The sequence below is a fragment of the Narcine bancroftii genome, chromosome 11, assembly GCF_036971445.1.
Source record: "Narcine bancroftii isolate sNarBan1 chromosome 11, sNarBan1.hap1, whole genome shotgun sequence".
In the NCBI taxonomy this organism is placed as follows: domain Eukaryota; kingdom Metazoa; phylum Chordata; class Chondrichthyes; order Torpediniformes; family Narcinidae; genus Narcine; species Narcine bancroftii.
The window spans coordinates 96,361,786-96,383,005 of NC_091479.1; the positions used below are offsets into that span (position 1 = coordinate 96,361,786).

The 21,220-nt window shown below is 40.1% G+C and overlaps 3 long non-coding RNA genes across 3 annotated transcripts in view; 1 reads left to right on the top strand and 2 right to left on the bottom strand.

Moving 5' to 3' along the window:
* Positions 1–21,220, top strand: part of LOC138746178 (uncharacterized) — a 145,478-nt gene that overhangs the window by 54,479 nt on the left and 69,779 nt on the right. The gene's annotated exons all lie outside the window — the stretch shown is intronic.
* LOC138745643 (uncharacterized) lies at positions 5,610–10,574 on the bottom strand. Its single transcript, XR_011346385.1, has 3 exons — positions 10,493–10,574; positions 8,996–9,151; positions 5,610–7,850 (listed from the first exon to the last, which is right to left on the bottom strand). It is a non-coding gene; the product is annotated as an uncharacterized lncRNA (long non-coding RNA).
* Positions 15,757–17,364, bottom strand: LOC138745644 (uncharacterized). The gene is made up of 2 exons (XR_011346386.1): positions 17,131–17,364; positions 15,757–16,859 (listed from the first exon to the last, which is right to left on the bottom strand). It is a non-coding gene; the product is annotated as an uncharacterized lncRNA (long non-coding RNA).

A 21,220-nucleotide genomic window follows, 5' to 3' on the forward strand; every position in this document is an offset into this window, starting at 1 on the left:
ATGGTATAAAAATATTGCAGGATTGTTTTGTAGAAGGTCAATTTCTTTCTTTTTGAAAGAGCATTTTGATATTGCTGAAGCTTCTTTATTTGTTTATTATCAACTTTGGTTACTAAAAATGTATGGGAGAGAGATGGTTTTACCTGTATTGTCTGAGTTTGAGTCTTTGATTTCTTCTATGCCTAAAAACGGTTATATTTCTGTTATGTATCAAGTATTCCAAGATAATATGGACAAGTCAGAATGGGAGAAATCTAAGTTTAAGTGGGAAAATGATTTAACTTCTGTTTTTCCTGAAGATTACTGGATGGATATGTGTCATTATCATGTTACTAGATTGACAAATGCACGATATGGAATGGTTAACTATATTTTTTTGCATCAATTATATTTAACTCCTGAGAAATTGAAAAAAAATGGCTTTAGTAATTCAGATTCTTGTTTTAGATGTGGTATGTGTGTTGGAACTTTTTTACATACTGTTTGGTCTTGTCTGTATGTACAACCATTTTGGGAAGAAATTAAGTCAATTTTGGAAAAATTGTATAAGATTAAGTTACCATTAATTAGATCCATCTGTTTTTTTCCTTTAAAGGGATTGGAGTTGGATAAATTTCAAATTGCATTTGTATATTTAGTGTTGTCCGTAGCTCGAAAATGTATAGCAAGTACTTGGAAAGATAATACAGTGATTAGTATAATGCGATGGCATAATGAAATGAAAGCTTGTATTGTTATGGATAAAATTACTTATGTTTTGCATGATAATTATTCTTTTTTTTTGTTAATAATTGGTCATTATATTTGGAATATATGCATTTAGAGGTACTTTGATTTATTTTATTCTTTTTTTAGTTTTTTTTCATATTAATTTCTTTGGCTCTCCTTAAGAGAGCTGGCTGAAGGGGTGGGGTTTTCTTTTTTTTCCTCTTTATTTTCATATATATAAAAATTTTGTTGTGAAGTGTATTTTGTCTGTTTACCAATAATTTTTCAATAAATAAAGTTTGGAAAAAAAAGGAATGTAAACTTGATGAAATCAAGACCGTCTATTCCGGCAGCTGTACAAAGAACATGATGAACATTTCCAGACACTGGTGGCTGTCCAAAGGAAATTGACTTTGTTGTCTTGTTGCACCCTGGGACATGATTGTTTTTTTTTCTCTCATAAGGTGCATGAAGAAAATCTCATGAATGCAAGGCAGACATTTTATCTGGCAGATATCTTTGTCAAACTCAACTTATTGATCAAGACCCTATACAGTAAACACAATGACCTCACAGATGGTGAGGAAGGACATTGTTTCTTTCCTTAAAAAGCTCAGTCTAATGGAGCAAGGTCAGAATTTGGGAATGTTTACAATTTCTATATCTGAAGGCAAATGCAGAGGCACTGAAGGACCGTTGAAGTGAAAACCAAAAGAAAACACACAGAGATCTGCAGGGAAGATTTAATGACCTGTTAAGCCTCCATAACCTGTATTGGATATTAGGTTCACTTCAGGAACAATCCACCGATGTTGACGCATGAATTCGAGAGAGTTTGATTGCTCATCAGAGTGATAGAATTGCATGGTGTAAGTTCTATCAATTTAAAACAGATTTTTTTGGGTTAAGAGTGATCTGCTGAATAGAGTTCCAAAACAATTGGAAAAGGCAGAACTATTTTTCATGATCTTTTCTTCAATGTACTTTGTTGAATGTGCATTCAGAAATATAGTTTCCTTGACAAAATCCAGGAGCAGAATGATATCACAACAAGAGATGATCTTCGACTATCACAATCCAATTTGTCGCTGACATTAAAAAAAAACTTGCAAAGGAACATAAAGCTCCAGGATCTCAGATTTCATATTTGTTGTCAGAGAACATGGCATAACCTACAGCCCAGAGATTCTTTTTCCTGCGGGCCAGGCAGAATTGCCATTTATTGGTTAGGCATTAAAAAAAAATCTACTCAACCTACACATGTAAACAAATAAAGAAATGTAAACAAACTGTGCAATACAGAGAGAAGTGCAAAGAGTCCCTGGTTGTGTTTGTGGTTAAGGAGTCTAATGGTGGAGGGGCAGCAGCTGTTCCTCTTTCCCAATGGCAGCAGCGAGAACAGAGCGTGTGCTGAGTGATGTGGATCCTTGGTGATTGTTGCTGCTTTTGAACGGCAGTGTTCCCTGTAGCTATGCTCGATGTTGGGGAGGGTTTTGCCTGTGATGTCCTGGCTGTGTCTACTACCTTTTGCAGGTAATGGACATAAAATGTTCATTTTGTACTTTAAAATTCTTTTTATTGTTGTCTCATCTTCAAGTTTATGCCTAATTGTGCATAAACTATTACATTTTAAGAATAATTTTTACAAATTTGCAATATATACATTCATGATTTTTTTTTCTTACCTACATGTTAAATAAGAATAATTTCCTATCTGTCTGTCCTGGAATCACAAGCCTCAGTTACACTCAGAGTAAAAGCCTTGTTTTGTTTTCAACTCACATAAACATAAATATTTTTAATGCTTTTTTTTATGTAGTCCGTAGGAGAGAAGTATGGAAGAATCCAACTAAACTTGACTTCTTCACAGGAAAGGGGACCCATAAAATTTTAGCAGCGTCCTCAGGAGACCACAGACTAAAAAAGGTTGAGACTGGCTGGGTTAAATCTTTCCACGCTACAGAGGGATCTTTTTTCATAAAATTGACTTAGGTTTTGGGAATCTGTGTGTCTCCCAGTCTCTCAACTATACATCCAAGTTCATCAGAATAATCAATATGGCAAACCTTCTCAGATATTTTATATAAAACTGAAAATACTATTGATGGATTAGTTTTATAAGCAGAGTGTGATGGCAGTTTGGATGTTTGAAAACAGCTTTCACATTCTTTTCATACCTGCACAATTTAGCTGAACTTGCCTTCTGCAACCTTATTGATGATCTTTTTAATATTCAAAGCTGGTTTTTTTTAAACTTTTAATGTAATGAAAGAGTCCATCTGTTCATCTCTACTTCAACTATGCCAGCAGGAAAAAGAACTCACTCCTTCTGATTATCACACGATGGTGGATTTAAATAGACTAATAAATAGCAATAATTCACAGCCACGGGGAAGAGAAGGAATATGCAATGCTTTTGGCAAATTACGCAATTTGATTAAATTGGTCATGTGTAAGTGTGAATCCTATTTCAAAGTTACCTCCCATCCACATCCGTTTGCAGATAATGGTAAAACATTTTATATTGGAACAGTAATCGTTTTCAAATCAAACAGATCTCCTCAGTTTATTGCAACTTATAAAGAAATGGTAGATATTCTGTAAAGTAAGATTTTAAAACCCATATTTACATTTTATTATTGTATATCCCTTTTTTTGGCTTTATAATTTTTTTTAGAAAAAATGTATAATTGAACATATAAAGGGAATTTGATTGCCAAAAGAAAAATGCTTCTCGTCATCATATCCTGCAATAATAACAATATTGGTGATGGATGACAGAAATCAGTTGTAATCGTTCGGACTAAACAAGTGGTGAGCAACTTTAGGTATTATGTAGTATCATTTTTAATTTAAAAAAAACTTAGACACATAGCAGGTAACAGGCACTTTCGGCCCACAAGCCCGTGCAGTCCAATTACATCCAATTAGTCTACAACCGGTATGTTTTTTGAACAGTGGGTGGAAACCAGATTACCTGGGAAAAACCTACATAGACATAGGGAGAACGTACAAACTCCCTACCGACAGCGTAGAATCCAAACCCCTTCCCCGATTGCTGGTGCTGTAACAGCGTTGCACTAATACGCTAACCGTACCATCCTTCATCCCTAACATGGCGCATGAGGTAGAAGGTCCATTATTTAGTCCTACACCAGAGAATGGAGCACAAAATAGCTAGGCTGATACTTGAAAAGCTGTTGAAACATTATATTGAAGCATTGTTTACTCAATTGCAAAGATATAAAAGTTGTGCCACCTTCAAAATGTTGTCTCTGTGTTTATGACCAATATTAGCATGTTTAATTGCCTAACGATGCAGACATATTGCATACACACACACAGACACACACACAGAGACACACACACACACACACACACACACACACACACACACACACACACACATTCTTTCAGTATGTCTGTCTGTCTATCTATCTATCAATCAACAGATATCTCTCACTGATGTGGACAGAGCAAAGTTGTTCAGTGAAGCAATCTCCCCATCTGTGCCCAGTCTCTCCATTGTAGAGAAGTTAAGTGTGTTGTTTAAGCCTATCCAATAATGGTGAATTTTGGTGGGTAACTTGTTATAATTTACTAATTCTCAGACAGCTGCAAATCTTTGGATTTGTCAGCCTCAAGAGTCTATGATTTTCTTTTATGCTTTTTGAATGCTCACAAAATCAGGGGGAAAGGTGTGTCTTGAACCACAGAATCAAACATGGAGGATCAAGCCACAAAGCCCATGAGGCCAATTGATTTTTATTCATTTGTGTGATGTGGATCTCACTGGAAAGCTGACAATTATGGTTTTTCATTGATTGTAGTTAAGAACCAGTCACATTGATGGGTCTGGAGCCAAATGTAGGTCACAATGGGTGATGAGAATTAATTTCCTTCCTTGAAGATGTGACAGGCCCAGATGACCCCAAAACCCAGCAGCAACAGAAATTCACCAAGACAAATGATTACTTAAACAAAAGTTTAATTTTCTTTAAACATAAAAACAGGTTCAAACTTTAACTTACTACTATTAATTTAACTTAACCTAACTTAACCCCCTTCTAATTCTAAGTGTACATGTATATAATGTGTAAATATGTTCAGAAAAGTTCTTTGATTCACAGGCCAATTTCACTTCTCACTCCTCCAATTCACCGGTATCAGGGAATTCTTATACTGTGCACAGAATTTAACATTTATGAAACATCACCAGGCTTTCGTGCTTGAAAGGTAAATGGTTACCACTATGAAGGTTATTGTTGGTTTTCAGAGAGAGATTTGTTGCTTGTTGGATACAAACTGATTCCTTCTGATCAGCTACTTCAGTGTCTTGCTGAAGAAACTTCCCTCATCAGGGTTTTCCAGATGATGACCTCTTTCTTTTCAGGTAACCACAGAGTTTCCTTTTCTGTTTCCCTTATCTTAGGTGAAACGTTATATATTAAACAATATACAGCCAGCCATCTCCTCTTGTATGGACCACAAGGGCTTTGAACAGGCTGAACTGGGAGCCTGAACTGGCTGACTTGAACAGAGCTCTGGCATTTTAAATGAGATCTGTGTTGTGAAGTGTTTGTGTTTGTTTATAACCTACACTAAACCCCCCTCCCTACAATTTTATCTCCTTTAAAACATATCTATATACAATATAAAATATAACATAATCTGTCACAAAGACCATAAGTAAAGCAATTTCTACAAAAATCTGGTAGTTTTACTGAAGCCTAGCATTTATGTAAAATTCTAGATTCATTTAACTGCTTGGAGTTAAATTCTTCATAGCTGGTCTGTGACCTAATTCGACACATTCTTTCTTTTCCCACAGCCCTTCTCTTGTATAGTCCTGCTATGAATAGTTATACATATGTTGATTACATCAGAAAAAAAACGAACTCTTTGACAGTGTGTTTTATTTGGTTTTCTAAAGAATTCATTGCTTTACAGCAGTAGGTTTTGAAATAACATCAGAATATCAGTAGCTCTATGGTTAGGCAGGAAAATCGTGGAGACAATGTGTGCCATACTATTATCCAGCATTTGTTGTTATTTGAACTTTATACAGTTTCCCTCATTCTTTATTGTACCACTGCACATACAGAAAACCATATAAATATTAACTAGTATAACTTGTGTTACAGAATTCTGTGTTGTGTATTGGTCTATGTGTTGTGTGCTTTTATGTTAAAAAGTGACAGTTTGCCTTAGAGAGCCAAGGTGAAGGTGGACATAGAGAGTGGGAGACGGACTGAACATGTGCAGAAGATGATCTAAAAATTTCTGGACTTGGACGATAAACCACCACTGGGTGGTGCTGTGGAGTGGAAGAAGGCCCAGAGCATGAGCCATGGTCTGGAAGACAGTTTAGAATGTCGGGATTTCAAAAAGGGATGAACATTCCGAAGGCAGCCAGAAGGATCGGGACCAAGCCAGTGGTTCCTCTCTCTGCAAGCAACACAAGACAACTCTCTCTCTCTCTCTCTCTCTCTCTCTCTCTCTCTCTCTCTCTCTCTCTCTCTCTCTCTCTCTCTCTCTCTCTCTCTCTCTCTCTCTCTCTAAGATCTTTTGGCTTCAGTTTACCAAACAAACTGAATTTTGTTTATGATCTTTGCTTTGGTTGAGATCGAAGTTTTGTGAGTCTTGTGTGTTTTGTGTTTGTTTTGTGTCTTCAGTTTTTCTGTGGGCTGGTTGGAAATATAACTTAGACTTTGATTACATATGTTATATTTAGGCTGGGGAATTTATTAGTTTTACACTGTTATAGAGATTTGCATAGTAACCAATGGGGGATTTTGAATTAAAGTTTGAAGGTGAATTTTTTGTTAATAAAGTAATTGTTCATCTTTACCCCTGTGTGATGTGCCTTCTTTGTGGTTGCTGGTTTGATCTTGTAACACTTGTAATTAAATATTGATTAAGTTTCCTGGCGTCATTTTGACTGTGGCCCTATCTTAGTTTTGGACAATAGTCATTTCCTGAGGCTTTCAAGTGTTGGTAAATAATGGTGTTGCTTAATGTCAACAGTTCATTGAGCTTCTAATTTTCTAGAAAAAAGAATATGCCAGATTACCACAGACATAAAATCTTATGTAAATTAAAGGGATTAATTTGATTCTGAACTTGCTAAAGGGAATTGAAGTGTAATTATATCAAACTGGGCTCCAAATTGCACATTTAGCATACAATAGTAGAGTGCAGAAACAGGCCCTTCAGCCCATTATATATGTGCTAATTACAATTCCAATCTTTCTTGTCCATGCACCTGTCTAAATGTCTTTTAAGCATTGCTGTGGTATCTGTTCCTACCAACTTCTATGGCAGCACATTCCATGCACCAACCACACTGCATAATTGAAATTGTCTTGAACGTCAACTTTGAACTTTCCCCCTTTCACATTAAACCCATAGTCTCTGGTAATTGAACTTTATACAGTTTACAAATTTACCTATTCATTGACAATACCATGGTATGAAAAGAAGCAATGAGTCAGTGTACAGGAGGGAGATTGAAAACTTGGCTGAATGGTGCACCAACAACGTTGCACTCAATGTCAACAAAACCAAAGAGCTGATTCTTGACTTCAGGAAGGGAAAACCAGAGGTGCACAATTCAGTGATCATTTAGGGATCAGAGGTAGAGATTTAAGTTCTTGGATGTCACTTCATTGGAGGATATTTCCTCAACCCAGCACACCAATGACATCATGAAGAAAGCACATGAGCTCTTCTACTTCTCAGGGCTTTGCAGAGGTTTCATATGACTTTGGAAACCCTAGAAAATGTCTACAGATATGTGGTTCAAATTGTGATGACTAACTACATCATGGTCTGGTATGAAGACATCAATATCCCAGAGTGTAAAGCCCTGCAAAAGGTAGTGCGCACAGAATAGGACATCAGAAGCAGAACCTTCCCCACAATCGAGAACATTTGCAGAGAACTCTGCCATCAAAGAGTAGCAGTAATCATCAAAGATCCACATCACCCTAAATACACTCTGTTTTCATCAGTACCATCAGAAAAGAGGTCTACGTGCCACAAGGCTCGCACCATCAGGTCCACCACTTCCATCATCAGACTCCTCCACAATAAACTCAATCAGGGACTCACTGAAGGACTCTTATTGATTCCTTTTTTCTCTGTATTGGACAATAAGGAAAAAAAGATCTTTATTTGTTTGCATATATACATATCTTTTTGAGTACAGTTTTTTTTTACACTACCAATAATTGATAGTTCTGCCTCACCCAAAGAAAAAAGAATCACAGAGTTGTATGTGATGCCATGTATGAACTCTGACAAAATAATCTGAACTTTGACTTTGACATGTTCATCCTGAGACATGTTCATCCTATCTAAGCCTCTAATAATTTTATGTATTTCTCCTCAGCATCTGATGCCCTAGAACAAATAATCCGAGTTTGTCCAATGACTCCTTGCAGCTAATTCACTTGAGTTTGCTAAGCCTCTTCAGTGCTTCTACATCCTTGCTTTTGTGTGGCAGAGAAAATTGGACACACAGAACTGCAAACATGGCCCAACCGAAATTTATACAGCTGCACCATCACTTGCCAACCACCGCACTCAATGCACGGACTCTTTCAGTGAGCAACGGACTCGCACCCTAAAATCCTTCTGTGTTCTCCTTAGCATCCTGCCATTTACTGTAGACTTCCCTCTTGCATTTGACCTCCCACAATGTATCACCGCAAACCAATTTAGTAACTCGCTTTTTATAATTTAGCAACAGAATGCATTTCATATGTTTAGGCACTATTAATTTGGGGAAACGTTTGGGATTATTTGTCATACAGATTGTGGCCATTAATCAGCTGCTGAGAAACTCGCCGTGGAATGAATTGTCATGGCTTGTTTCAGAATGAGGTGATCAAATTTACACACCTTCTCTTGGCCAGAAAGTTCTGGGAAGGCCTCCTGTGAGCTAGGATTAGACCCCTGCCCTCCCTGACTCTGCTTCGGAAACCAGTTATGAGGAAGGGACCAGACCCAAGACAATAATGGGTTTCTCTTTGCACTTGAGCCACTTGAGTTCTTCCAGCATTCCTGTTTCTATTTGGTGCCCTGGTTCTGCTCCTTTTTACACTATTGCTCAACAGTTCAGTAAAGGGTGAAATGATCCATCTTGCCCTTCACCTGGGCTCTGCTTCTCATTCTCAAAGGCAAGCAGGAGAGAACGTTACTTTCATGCAGAAGAAAAAAATCCATTAGGAAGTATGATAACAAAATGTATTTTGGATATTGGCAAGAAAAAAGCAGTACGTGCCTTGCGTCAATCCCGAGGGCATCAACAGGTCATAACTGTGTTCTAATGTAGGAGGAGAAGTGGTCCAAAGGTTTGATTGGAAGAACAGTATTTGAAGTTTTGAAGGCAAATGTTTTGACTGCTGTGTTTAGCAGACTGGCACAGGATGGCATTGATCTGTGGAAAAGACAAACAGAAATAGTATACATCGTTGTTTATTGGTTAAGGTCATTGAACTTTTTCTTTTACTGCTACCAGGTTCTGCCTGATAATTTTCCAATCCGATAGTCTGAGAGAAAAATAAATGTTGGAGGAAATCAATGTGAACCTATGGAGGGAAATGGTTTTGGGTTGAGATCTTTCGTCTCAACTAAAAGAGGAGAGGGATGATAGCCAGTATGAAGTGAGATGGAAGAGGTGGAGAAATAGCTGGCAAGTGATAGGCGGATCTGGGTTGATCGGCCGACGGAGCCATGTGGGGGAGGGAAGAGTGAAGATGGCGAAGGAGGCAATGTGGATATAGGAAAGGGCTGTGGGTTATAGAATCTAAAAAGAAAGGAAGATGAGTGGTGCTACATAAAAGAGGGATGGGAACAATCTTGGGGCAAAGAGGATAACCCAGTGGGAAAAATATGTGACTTTTTTTAACTGTAGACACACAGCAAGGTAACAGGCCCTTTCGGCCCACAACACCATGCCGCCCAATTAAACCCACTTGACCTACAACCCTGGTATGTTTTGAACGGTAGGTGGAAACAAGAGCATGTGGAGAAACCCAGGCGGTCACAGTGAGAATGAACAACTTACAGACCATGTTGGATTTGAACCCCAGTTGCTGGCAATGCTCCAGCACTGTGCTAGCTGCTACACTAACCATGCCGACCCGATGAATGGAAATAGTCAGTCCTTTTTTTTCCCGATAAACTTGATATCATCCTTACAGCGCCAGCAATCGGGACTGGACCTGGGTTCGAATCCTGCGATATCTGTAATGACTTTGTACGTTCTCCCCGGTTTTCTCCAGGGGCTCCAGTTTCTTTTCACCTTTCAAAAATATACCAGGATGTAGGTTAATGGGGTGTAAATTATACGGCATAGACTTGTAGGGTCAAATTGGCCTGTTTCACTGCTTTTTGTTCAAATTTTAAAAAATAATAATTTAGTCCAAATAAAGAGACCCAACCTGAAACCTTGACTGGCCATTTCTACCCGTGGACAGTACCTGGTCTGGTGAGTCCCTTCACAGCTACATTTTGCAAACAGAGGCTGCTGAACTGAATTAACTTGCCAAGTTAATGGACATCCACATGATTTAAAACATTTTCAATAGGAAAGTGATTGCATTTATTGATACTTTTGCGGTCCTCTGAAGATATGAAGCTGAATTTCAGAAAGTAATTCTGTCTACATTAGATAGTTAGACACATGAGACAGATCAGGTTTTCACTCCAACATTTTCAAATGTTCCTGATTTTATAATTTATCTCTAACCTATACGGGAGTTATCAGGATATATACCGTATTTGCACAGCTTAGGATGCATCATAACTGACCCTCAGGCTCTGAATGATCAAAGTCCCATTCTTGGCCTCAGCACCTTCTGGCTGTTGAGCAAGAACACAAATGGACAAGGTCAACATTGTATTAATCAATAGCACTGCATCATTTTGACATTTGTGGGCCATATCACTTATTGGAAGGTGGCTCCAGGGCAAATGCCTCTTTTAATTCTCACATTGACATAGGTCGAGAAACAGAAATAAGGAATTGCATATATAAAGCACCTTTCCTTGACCCTGGACATCCCAAGGAGAGTCTAACCAATTAATGTACACACAGCAAGCTTGTGTCAAGAGCAAGGGATAGTTCAAGTTTAAGTTCACATTAATAATCATCCAATTGTACAAATACAACCTGACAAAACAGAGATCTCCGTCCTTGATATAAAAACATGCAAGCGTACATACAGACATAACATACATACAGACATAACATACATATGGACAAATCATATATATGCAATATGTACTGTATATACATGTATAAAAATAAATACCTTTTGTTAATAGAGTCTTGGAGGGTTAGTATGAGTTGGTAATTCAGAAAATTTCTGTTGAAGATGAACCCTTCTCTACCTTACAGCAGACTAAATGCAATTTTGTATAATATTACATTTTTAAAATTTTACATGACAATAAAAGAATCTTTAATCTTGAACCATTGCCACCTCCTCTTATCAGTTTCCTGCACTTGAAGCCTTTGTCTTCTAATCTCCCACTCCTCCCCACCCCCCCCCCCCCAGAGCCGTGCGACACATCTTCTTCCACCTGACTCCTTTGTTTTTCTTGCCTCTGTCTGGCATCTCCCCGTTGACTGCCTCTGTCTTTCAGCTTTACCTCCCCTAGCTCACTGATCCAACGTGGGCCCTCTCCTGCTCCTCCCACCCTGTTCTCTGGAAAAGGGTCTTGTGGACAGATGAGACCAAGATGAACCTGTATCAGAGAGATGGAAAGAGCAAAGAGTGGAGACGAAGAGATCTGCCAAGGATCCAAGGCATACCACATCTTGCAGTGTAGCCTCTGTAGTTCTGTCCATGTCTAGGCAGACGTAGAGATCTGCCTAGGATCCAAGGCATACCACATCTTGCAGTGTAGCCTCTGTAGTTCTGTCCATGAAATCTTCTGCAGACAGTAGACATTGATACATTCACACTTGCCTCCTGAAGAAAGTTCCTAACCTGTTGGAAATACATTTGGGGATTTTTCTTCATTATGATGAGAATTCTCTGTCATCAGCATGTGGAGATCTTCCTTGGAAATACCAGTCCCTCTGTGATTTCTGAAATCCCTATCTTCTATTTGACCTGCTGAGTTTCTCCAGCATTATGTCTTTATTCAATCATGTCATTTTTTTTGCACTTTCCTGTTTTGCTTCATTCATTTGATTTCAAAGGTATTTAATAGGCTTACACTTCCAAACATGTACAGTGTGTATCTCAGAATATAATCTTCCCACGTATACAGAGACATTGAAGTTTTGTTTGACATACGTCTATTCATCTAAGGAAGAGTATTGAGCAACTGCACCACTCCTTTCTCATGAAAAGTTTTCAAGATTCAAGATTCAATTTATTATAATAGGAATAAAACAGCGTCATATTACATAAAATTTCTCTTTGCCTGCTGCAAGGCAGACAAGATTCGCCACCGGCAGGAATTACCTAAGTGCCTCTTACGGTCAGAGAAAGAGAAGCAAAAGACAGCTCCCCCCCACCCCCCCCCCTTCTTGGTGACTCTACCAAGAGTCTGTAGATTCGCTTCCACAGCTTCTGCAGCCACACGGAATCCAGTCCAAACCACTGACAACCCGAGCTCCAGATCCGAATCTCCGACAAAGTCAGGAACCCTTCAGTGTCATCAGCACGTCCTTGCATCCTGGTTCCGATACCTGGTACCCCCTCCAGCCAGCGCGAGTCTCCCAACAGCAGTATCCAGTAGTCCGCAGCTTCCGTGGGCTCTTCGCCTCGAGCTGCCAACAGCCCTCCCCATGCACTGGTCCCTCAGCTGCAGAGCCCCCTCACTGGTCCGCAGCTATGGTCATCATCCCTACAGGTCAACTCGTCCGCTTCTCCTTCTCGGACGGTGGGGAGGTGATCTTCCCGTCCTCTGGTGCCCTGGTCCAGCCCTCACTTCGCCGGAGTCAGTAGTCCCTCTTGGCTGCTGCCACCATCTTGGGCGCAGACCTGCGGTTGTATGATTTTAATGAAAACCACCGTCTGCTCCCTCAGTGGGCCGTTCAAAACCTAAGCAGACCCAATGGCAGGTGACTGGGCAGCTGGACCCTGCGGAGGCGCTGCATCTCCGCTCTCTCTCTCTCTCTCTCTCTCTCTCTCTCTCTCTCTCCCCCAGCGGGTCTGTGCCAGCGGCAGCGCCACCATCTTTTATATCATCAGTCCTGCGTGTAAAGTTATAATTCCTCATCTTACCTCTCTTTGGATATCATTAAAATGTGTCAGCCCCAGCTCTGTTGCAAACACTCTCACCTTTAAATCAGAAGATTCTAAGTGCAAGATCCGTTCCAGTGACTTGAGTGCAAAAATCTAGGCTGGCTCTTTGATGTTGCCTTCAAATAGATGTAAAATGCTTGGAATTTTTTGGGAAGAACAAGGGGGTAATTCCCTGTATCCTGATCAATAAATTTACCATCTCACAAAACAAAAGGTTTGGTTATGAAATTGGAGTTTTTAGTTATGTGTGTTTCATGCAGAACATCTGAATATACTTCAGAAATATTTCTTGGGTACTAAGCATTAAAGGGATTAATCATTCAGTAGATAAATGCAAGACTTCCTTTATTTTGCTTTGGCACATTATGACAATCTTATTGGACAATGAATGAATTATTTTTGGCTCACAGTTAAGGTAAGTTTGATTTCTTCTGTTTTCTAATGATGACACTTGAATTATCTTTTTCTCCTCTGGAAATGCTCACAAGATGACACTAAGCAGAGAAATTCATCAAGAAAGAAAGAAGGCAGTAAAGTGCAGATACAAGAGACTTGGATCTTGAGCAGAAAAAAAAATCTGCTGAAGGCTTGAGCCCTTCGTCAAAGGATGAGAAAAATGTAAGCAGGTGCCCAAACAAAATTGTGGAGGGTCGGGGGGGGGGGAGGGGCAGGGGGAGCAGAGCAGTCCCACAGGCAGGAGGGAACACGGGAAGGAAGGCACAACAGCAAATGGGGGAGCGGTGAGGATTGCCCTGAGAGGGAAGGGGTGGAGAGCTGGAGGAATAGGAGGGGAGGGAGGAACGGGAAAACCCAAGAAGGTGTCGGTGGTAGAGTAGGTTTACATAAGTCAGCACAATATCATGGGCCATAGGGCATGTACTGTACTCTAATGTTGAATGACATAATGGGAATGGGGTGTTGGCCAATAGGAACCAGAGAAGTAGATGTTAATGCCGTCCGGTTGGAGAATGCCCAGACGGAATATTAGTTGTTGCACCTCCAATCTGCAGATGGCCCTGGCTTGGCAGTGCACAAGCCCATGCACAGACATGTCAGTGGGGGAATGGGGCACAGAATCAAAATGGTTGGCCACTGGGAGATCACTGATCTGGACTAATCTGCTGGTAGAACACCAGCAAGGAGCCCAACCCTTGACAATTCCTACCCCCTAGCCTCTCTCCAATGCAAATCTGCTGAGTTCCTCCAAATGACTGTTTTGTGCTTTGTATGGGAAACTGAGCAATTTGGATTTAGAATCTCTGCTTTCACTCTTTAGAAAGTCTGGAGCAGCTGATAGGATAAATATCTATGTATTGTTCTCAAATTCCTCTACAATTGAGATTTATTAAAAATATACATTCTATATATTGGTTATGAAAAGGATTTATAAATCCATTAGCTATTCTGTGAGGGAACATTTTAATAATAGAAAATATAATTCCTAACATCAGAATAGTTAAGCACATTAAGTGATCATGAACAGATAAAAGGAATCAGACTGCTTATTAACATTATCTCATGTCCATTGCACAAGGGCTCCCATCCTATCAAACTGAATGCCTCCGTTTGTATAATGGTCAGCACTTTGATGAGATACCTAAAAAATTGGCTGGTACTATTGAGAGTTTGCAGTGGCAGGGAAAATGGAGTGAAAAGATGGAAAAATAACACATTGGCAGAGATGATTTTGATGGGTTTCATCCAATCCCACTGGGTTTCAGAATTCTGCCCTTACTGTCTTGTTACAAGAGGTGAAGGCACATGATTAGACAAGCGCTTCTGAATAGTGCATGCAGTCATAGAGACTTTTACTGCAGATGCAAATTTCCTGTGAGATACAATGGTTTGTTGTACAGCTTTAGAGAAAACCCACACTCTGATGGCATGGAAAAGTACAGAAGACTGCATTGCATATCCTATGGAGCCAGTGCTCTTTCATTCCAAGATTTGAAAACCAGTGCCACAAAGAGTTTGATGATCTGGTACTAATAATGAGAGTAACGAATCAGCAATTTTAAAGATTGTTTAGCTGCAAGCTCAAAATACTCAAACCTGTCTGATGTTGGTTGCAAATGACAAATGAACCATCTACTATCTACTAATTTCCTCGGATGAATCAAAGCATTTAGCACTCGGTGCTAAACCAAATTGTTAGTTGTTAATATAACTAATAATAATGTTATATGTGAGAATATACAATTATACTGTCAGCGGTATTCATCTTAACAGAAGCTCTGGTAGTAGTGAGAAGTTTCAGGACATTAGAGAATCATCTCAGATTTAAGATTTATTGTCAGAGTACATACAGGACAACACATACGGCCCTAAGATTCTTTATTCTGCGGGCGAGGCGGAATTACCACTTACCGGTAAAGCAAAATAAAACATGCACACAATGTACACATGTAAACAAGTAAAAGAATGTTATGTCAACAAGTGTTTGTAACATCAAGGCCGAGAAGGCTATAGCCCAAAAGGAGGTGTATGCAATTGGAAGAGAGAAATGCAGTGGTTACAGAGGGCTGAAGATTCACGAGAGGCTGTAATCTGGAGCAGGAACTAAAGCTGTTGGAGGAATTCAGTGGCTCGAGCAGTATCGGTGGGAGAGAATGGTTAATATTTCAGGACCCAGATCCTTTCATCAAGACTGAGAGTGCAGAGAGCAGATCACCTGCAAAATGAGGCTTAATTATTATTCACAGTGAAACAAGAAAGTCTGCAGATGCTGTGATTGCAGTTTGCAGTTAATACACTGTAGTAACCACCAAGACTAGGCTGAGGGAACAATAGGCTTTAATAAACAGAAGAACTTTTCTGGTCCAGATTCAGGTAACGGAATGGAGGGACGGGGGAGGTGGCTCGACCTTTATGGCCCAAGACCACAGGGGAGGAGTCATAAGGTATGAGTCATCACTGGGTGGGCCAGCTCCCTATATACAGTAGTCAACAATAACTATATCTTCTTCTTTCTTTGGCTTGGCTTCGCAGATGAATATTTATGGAGGGGTAAATGTCCACGTCAGCTGCAGGCTCGTTTGTGGCTGACAAGTCTGATGCGGGACAGGCAGACACGTTTGCAGGGGAAAATTGGTGGGTTGGGATTGGGTGTTGGGTTTTTCCTCCTTTGTCTTTTGTCAGTGAGGTGGGCTCTGCGGTCTTCTTCAAAGGAGGTTGCTGCCCGCCGGACTGTGAGGCACCAAGATGCACGGTTTGAGGCGATATCAGCCCACTGACGGTGGTCATTGTGGCAGGCACCAAGAGATTTCTTTAAGCAGTCCTTGTACCTCTTCTTTGGTGCACCTCTGTCACGGTGACCAGTGGAGAGCTCGCCATATAACACGATCTTGGGAAGGCGATGGTCCTCCATTCTGGAGACGTGACCTACCCAGCACAGTTGGATCTTCAGCAGCGTGGACTCGATGCTGTCGGCCTCTGCCATCTAGAGTACTTCGATGTTAGGGATGAAGTCGCTCCAATGAATGTTGAGGATGGAGTGGAGACAACGCTGGTGGAAGCGTTCTAGGAGCCGTAGGTGATGCCGGTAGAGGACCCATGATTCGGAGCCGAACAGGAGTGTGGGTATGACAACAGCTTTGTATACGCTAATCTTTGTGAGGTTTTTCAGTTGGTTGTTTTTCCAGACTCTTTTGTGTAGTCTTCCAAAGGCGCTATTTGCCTTGGTGAGTCTGTTGTCTATCTCGTTGTCGATCCTTGCATCCGATGAAATGGTGCAGCCGAGATAGGTAAACTGGTTGACTGTTTTGAGTTTTGTGTGCCCGATGGAGATGTGGGGGGGCTGGTAGTCATGGTGGGGAGCTGGCTGATGGAGGACTTCAGTTTTCTTCAGGCTGACTTCCAGGTCAAACATTTTGGGAGTTTCTGCAAAACAGGACGTCAAGCGCTGAAGAGCTGGCTCTTCTCAATAACTATATACAATGAAGGAAACATATCACCACATACACAAAAGTGCTGGAGTCTCTCAGCAGGCCCCACAGCATCCATAGAAGGCAAAGATATATAACAACGTTTTGAGCCTGAGCCCTTTGTCCCAGACCATAAATGTTGGTTCTATATCTTTGCCTCCTATAGATGCTGCGAGACCTGCTGATTGCCTCCAGCACTTTTGTGTCTTAACTTTAATTATTATTACCTTCCCATTTCTCCTTTGAGGCCTCGGTCTTGCTAAAGGGTTCTGACCTGAAACATCAATAACGATTCTTCTCCCATTGATGTCGCTTGACCCGCTGAGTTCCTCTGAAGGGCTGATTTTTCCGGGTGGACTGAAGGCCTTGTGTCCGTAACTATGGGACATTATTACGGCACATACCCCATGGAAACAGAAACTACTCAGAACAACATTGGTACAATAGTTTAAATTCCAACATTGTCAGAACTTGCAAGAAAATTTGAACCAGTTTGTTTACTTAATGAAAAAAAAAAGAAGCAAAAATGCAAAATTAAGTCTGGAACATGGGTGTGGCTGTTTCCTTTTGGAAAAATAACACATTTACCAGGTGAAATTCAACTCAGATATTGTGAAATAAATAAGGCCAGTTGCAGGATGTGAGATTCAGACTTTTGAATGAAAATTCTTTGCACTGTTTTTGATTTTGTGCCTGTGTTATCTCAGATATAGTAAAGATATTTTTTCACTGAATGCATTGCAACACACATTCTAATCTATACTGAATTGTATTTTAGGAATGTTAATGTCATTTTTCTTTCAACAATTTTCTTTACAGAAATATGGCAGAACTTTAGAACAAAATAATTTCCATTACACTAGTGGTATTGTGAAGAAAGCATGTCAGCGCCTCTACTTCCTCAGGAGTTTGTGGAGGTTTGGTATGGCATCAGAAACACTGACTAATTTCTACAGGTGTGTGGTTTAAAGTGTGCTGACTGGCTGCATCTCAGTCTGGCATGGGGGACACCAATACCCCTGAGTGTAAAGCCCTGCAAAAGGCAGTGGACACAACCCAGGACAGCACAGGCAAAATTCCACCCTCCAGTGAGAACATCGACATGGAGCATTGCCGTCAGAGAACAGCAGCAATCATCAAGAATCCATATCACCTAGAAACATGCTCTGTCTCGCTGCTGCCATCAGGAAAGAGGAGTTGGTACTACAAGAACTGCACCACCAGGTTCAGGAACAGCTACTCGCCCTCCACCATTAGACCCGTCAACAACAAACTCAATCAGAGACTCATTTAAGGACTTGTACTTTTGCACTTTATTGATTTTTTTTCTCTCTGAATTGCACAGTTTCTTTACATTTCCTCATTTGTTTACATGTGTATGTTGAGTACATTTTTTTTTTGCATGGCCATTAATTGATAATTCTGCCTCACCTGCAGGAAAAGGAATCTCAGGGTTGTATGTGATGTTATGCATGTATTCTGACAATAAATTTGAAATCTTAAATCTCTTTTTAATGTTTTTAAAAATTAGATTCAAGGCAAAATCACCATTTCCTAAATAGATTAAACAAAATTGTTATTGTACACATTACATTTTTGCATCTTTAAACCTTATTTTGAAACTAAATTGTATGTGGATGAAGTGACCGGATCAATCTATTCAAGCTATACTAACTATGTATGCAGGTATGCAAGAAAACAAACAAAGAAATGTTTTCTGTTCTGGAAAATGCAAGACCTGCATTACAATAGATCCCTTCCCAACTTGAGAAAGAGATAATGTAGGAGAAGCTCAAAGCAATTTAAAGTAAATGTCCAGATCATGTGTTTTATGTGTTGGTTGAATGATTAAGGTTGACTAAAAATTCTGATTTTCTACCTATGAAGATAGACAAAGCCCCGGATTAGCATCTCATACAAAAATCTAGTCCACCCAGACTGATGTCTAGGCTGGGACTTGGCCCAATAGTAAGAATGTTATAACTGCTAGAAGCATGTTCTCTCTGGAATAAATTTCAGCAGGTGAGGCAGTTTTTTTTTTTGTGAGGCAGTGTCTTTGGAGGGAGTGAGAGAGAGCACATATAACATTTCAGGTTGATGAACTGATCATCCAATCACTCCCAGGCCTGGTCAGATCCCTCAATTTCAGTAGCTGCTGATATGTCAAGCAAGGAACATTTAATCAAATCTGAAAGTAAAAGATATTTGGCCTCCTTTCTTACCTCCTTTATCAACTTCATTTTATTAGATGATATGAAACACTTCAGCTGGAGTGCTGAGTTGTTACTTCCGTTATCAAATAAATTTAACAATTGGTTAATAACTGGTCATCACATTTTAGGAAGAATGTGGAAGCTTTGCACACAATGTACACATGTAAACAAGTAAAAGAGTGTTATGTCGACAAGTGTTTGTAACATCAGGGCCGAGAAGGCTATAGCCCTAAAGGAGGTGTATGCAATTGGAAGAGAGAAATGCAGTGGTTACGGAGGGCTGAAGATTCACGAGAGGCTGGAATCTGGAGCAGGAACTAAAGCTGTTGGAGGAATTCAGTGGCTCGAGCAGTATCGGTGGGAGAGAATGATTAATATTTCAGGACCCAGATCCTTTCATCAAGACTGAGAGTGCAGAGAGCAGATCACCCGCGATCTGCACAGGAGATTTACCGGGATCTTGCGTGGATTGGAGAACATATCTTGTGAGAATAAATTGATCTTTTCTGTTTGGAGGGACAGAAGATGAGAGGTGATATAATAGAGGTGTATGAGATGATGAGAGGCATCGAAAGGGTGGGATGGTGAGCCAGCATCTTTTCCCCAGGGTGGCAGTGGCCAATACCGGAGGACACCTGTTTAAGGTGAGTAGAGGGGAGACATCAAAAGTAGGTTTATTACACAGAGTGTGGTGAGTGTCTGGAATGCATTGCCCAGGTGTGATGGTGGAGGCTGGTTTAATAGGGACTGTAAAGACTTTTAGATTGGCACATGAATGTAAAAAAAAAAGGAGGGTTATGGGTCTAAAGGAGGGAAGGGTATGATTGATGTGGAGTAGGTTTATATAGGTTGTCAGCTGAAGGGCCAGTGCTGTGCTGTCTTGTTCCATATTCTAGGTTTGACAGTAGAAGTCCAAAAATCCGATTGTTCGGGGATTGGGTCAAACTGCATTTTCGTATTTTCCAGATTCTAAGGCAGTACTTTTAAAATTCATATTTAAGGAGGAATAAAGATGAGACGAACAGGTAAATTTGGACATTGCTCATTGGCAAATACACAATGCTTCATTTATCAAAACGAGCCATTTTAAAGTCAAGAAGAGCGGTTGGTTGCTGCATGAAAGCTCATGCACAAAAAAGTCCTGCTAAATTTAAAAAGTTGGAGAGTTTTCGAAAAGTCCGGATTCTCAGGTAGTCCGGATTTCTGGCATCCAGATTTTGGGGGTTCGACTGCATGTTCATTTGGTTCCAGGTAAAGCACTAAATGCAAACCTGCTAAAGTTGCAAAATTATGGCTTATGGATTTGCATTTAAGTGCATTCACTTGACGTCAAGCCCAACCATGCAGGTCAAAGACAAATGCCAATATAAAACCCTGATTCTGTGCGTACTTTGTTCTGTTTTCAGGGATACTAAGTTGGTCTGCATGCCAAATTACCAGTTGGTCCTGATTTACTGAAAATATTTTGAAAATTTCTATGCATGCTGTTTGATTTCTGCTCCACTGCAAAAGAATAAGCCAGCGACTAAGTGCATTCAAGGATCAAAACAAAATATGAGTTGTTGGAGAAACTTGTTTTTGTTTCAGATTCCAGCATTTGCAGTCTCTTTGAGTCTTCTTCTGCACTAAAAAATGTTGATAAGCATTTATTATAAAAAAAATAGATGATTAATCAGTCAGTTAGCCTATAGAATTCTGACTTTTATTTAGGGCGGCACAGTTAGCGTAGTTACAGCTCCAGCGATCAGTTCACAAGGTTTGAATCTGGTGCTGTCTCTAAGGATTCTGTACATTCTCCCCAGGTTTGTTTCCCAGTGGGCTTCAGATTCCTCCCACCGTTCAATACAGGGTTTGAGGTCAATTGGGTGTAATTGAGTGGCATAGCTGAAAGGACCTGTTACTGTGCCGCCTGTCTAAATTTGATTATTAGTTATTGCTGTTGGAGTTGGGAACTTGTAGGGAACCAATGCCCTTAAATCAATTTTGGGTTCTGCATCAGAGACCTATTCGCAGAACAATAAAGCACATCCTTCATGTATAGTTTGATGGTATTTTTGGGCTCAGTCCAATTTAGAGTTCTACAAAAAAAAATAGAAGTTTCAAT